We start from the raw sequence: 3267 nt of genomic DNA, 5'->3' as shown, positions 1-3267 counted from the left end.
TCATCAAAGAATCTTAAGAATTTAGTTCCTTTGATGTGAATGTTTTAAGCTCATGCTAGAGTAAAGCTACTGCTTACGTGCTTTTCTGAACTGGCATACTAGGTAGGGGGTAAAGAAAGATTAAATTAATTTGTTGGACTAAGTTGCGCTGTGTGTTGTCCTGGCCGTCTTGCAGTTTTCCCCTTGCAGCTAAACTAGTTAATGGAAACAGTTTCTAGAAGCTTAATCATGTAAACTAGAAGCTTAATCATGTAAACTAATTTAAGGGATAAGTAAATAAAATAACTAAATTAAGATTTCAATCAAGTAAATACTGAAGGTTTTTAAAAAGACAGCCTATTTTAATATTGGAGGCTTTTTTGCCTCATCCTCAAAGAGCAATAACTCTTAGCAGAGGCAATGAATTTTTCCTTCAGGCTAATTCTGATACTTCCCTCCCAGATCAACTGACTGAGGACACTACAGAACCAAATATCCCATTGTAAACGTATCATCTTCAAGGCTCACTCAGAAATCTGTTGAGCTGGAAAATAGCTGCCTCTTAAGTATACATACCTTCACAAGTGCGTTTAGCACCCATGACAGCAGAGGGTGGGTGATGCTGGAAAAACCCAGGTAACAACAATTTGCCATCTCAGGTGCACGTTGGCAGAGCTGAGATCTAGGGGTAAAGATTAACATTTGTGTGTGATTTAGACTATGAAACTTCAACTTCAAATCTGGAAGAGTGTAGGTAGCTCTTTGTTCTTGTAAAATACATGTATCTGTTGCCATATAGACCTCATCACCTTGGCCAAAATTTCTGTCTCCCCTTAGTGCCCTGCATGCCATTGTGTGTGTTGCAGGTTCTTGTTCAGCAGCCCGGGTGTGACCACACGCCAGTGGTGCAGTTTATACAGTGTCTTGTTTGTGCAGTCCTTGCAGTCTGTTAGGATGAAAGAAAACGTGTAAATTCAAAATACTGTTACAAAAGTAGGATGCAATTTGATATACTACAGAATTATATGCGTGATTACTGTCTGTCCCGTAACCTTTCACTGTGATTTTGGTTTGTGGGTTTTTTTGGAAAGGTGTATCTGTGTCTAATGTTACAAAGTCTGGGCACCATATCTCACTAAAAATAATCCGGAAAATAGTCTACTCTAACTCTAAGCATGACAAATGGCAAATCTAATTTATAAAAAGGGTAGCTTTTTGCTGCTTGCTAAACTGGATGAGTTCATCTGGCACTCCTTCCTGACTGAGCTTCTCTCTGTCACTTGTCAGTGACCAAGAGGTTTCAGAAACATCATCCATGAAAGGGCTTGTGCCCTACCTTGAAAGATAAGTCCTGAGCCCCAGTCTAAAATGTGTCATTCAACAGAAGCTAAATTGAGTCAAATGCATGTGCTCCTTCCCACTGTATTAACTCACTGCCATTTTCTTACTATTAAAGAAATAGAAATAACTGCCGGTTTTTGGTGACTGCCATCCAAAGTAATGGTAGTGGCACTAGTGCAGTTATTATGGCACCAGGACATCATACCACGATAAAGCTTTTATTTCAATACAGAATGATTATGTGGCTTTGGTGTTATATTCCTTGTAGCTGGATATCCATTTTCATATGCTAACATATGTTTGTCCTGTTCAATAGCAATTTGTTCTGAAACTGCTTGCATGCCTGCTTGGCTAGCTACATGAATTCAATGCAGACTCCGTTTTTTGCACCTAAAAGTTATGATGTGGAAAACCACTTTGCAAAATCTAAAGCATTCAAAATGCTCTGTGCAGTTTTACAGGAGAAGCCAAGGGACTTTGGAAAAGCTAGACTTTGATTTGTATGCTGCAATACATTTTAGTCAGATTATTAAAGTCTGTATCTGCCTCAGCATATTCTGGATCACTTCAGTATTACACAAATAAACTAAATGCACAGCCTGGCAAATAATCAGATCAGGTCACCCGTGACAACACAGCTCAATCTTGGTTTTGTAGCTTAAAATAATGTTCCTTGCTCTCATATGCTTCCTCATGTTAACAGCTGCAAGTGATAATAGTCTTTCTGAACCAGCACTGCTCCTGAGATAATTGGTAGTAACACTTGTGTATAAATATGTTAATATACTGGCTGTTAGTGCTGAGGTTCAGGAGATCTGAACTCTGGTTCAATTCTTACTGCTTTTGTTGACTTGTACAGTAATTTGGGGACTCAACTCCTCTCTGCTTTCATTTATAAGTCCAAAAATCCAGGTAACTAAAGACAGCTCAAGAGGCAACTTAAGTTAGTGTTTTTAAGGTGGTTTGAGATCCTTGTGTTAGCATGCTGATGTCTGCAGCTAGTGCTTGTACAGAGAAGATGGTCGTGGTTCATACAGGCTTGTCTGTGAGCAAGCCCTGAGAAGAAAAACAAGGGTATTGTGGGTTTAGTCTATATAAAGAGGTAGGTGGGAAATATGGTAGACTATAATGTATTAACTGTAGAATCAGTATGAGAAGCTTTACTTCTTGAATAGGAAGAGTCATTCTCTTGAGACGAGACAGGTGAAAATAGTCAGGATTTGTTTCCTAATGCAAGTTGTACAGGTCAAATGGGTAGGAGTGCTTTCCCCATGCCTGCAGTTTCCCATCAGCCTAAACCTTATCTCCCCAAACCAGGAACTCAGCCCCCTTCCCCTCCACATCTCTGACTGCACAGCCCACGTCTCTGCTCCTTGCTCCTCATGACTCTGCTGTTTATCACCGGTTTCTTATCTGCTGCTGCACATCTGCACATCTCCTGTCCCCACTCTTTGCATCTCCCTGTCAGGGCGAGGTTTTCTGCTGGTGGTCACAAGATGGGGTTGCAGAGGCCTGCGGCTGCCCCCCAGCCAGCGTGGTGGGGGCTGCCTGCCCTGGCCCAGCCTGGCTGGCGTGGGCAGGAGGATGAGGAAGGCCCTCCCTCTGCTCCTGTCTGAGCTACCTGAATTGCCCGGTGGGCGAGTGCTGGGCAGGCTCCTCACGCCTCTGCGGAGCAGGATTATGACAACGTAGAGTACCGCCCGACCGCAGCCCCCCCCCGCCGCTAGCAGCGGTGTTGGGGTTTGCTCTAACGTTTAATTTCCTTACTTTCCAACTTGTAGAAATAAGTTTTTCTTTTTTAAAATTCCTGCCTTTGTGCATTTGTTTTTTTATCCTAGAACGGTTCAAAAACGGTCAGCAGCGGGCAGGGAGCCCCAGAGGCGGCTCGGCTCGGCGCCCCGTCCTGCGGCCCTCTGCTCGCCGCACCTGCCCCCCCGCTGCCCCTAG

Source organism: Aptenodytes forsteri, unplaced genomic scaffold (genome assembly GCF_000699145.1).
Source record: "Aptenodytes forsteri isolate BGI_AS27 unplaced genomic scaffold, ASM69914v1 Scaffold289, whole genome shotgun sequence".
Taxonomy (NCBI): domain Eukaryota; kingdom Metazoa; phylum Chordata; class Aves; order Sphenisciformes; family Spheniscidae; genus Aptenodytes; species Aptenodytes forsteri.
The sequence above is the reverse complement of the archived record's forward strand: the minus strand, read 5'-3'. Positions refer to the sequence as shown.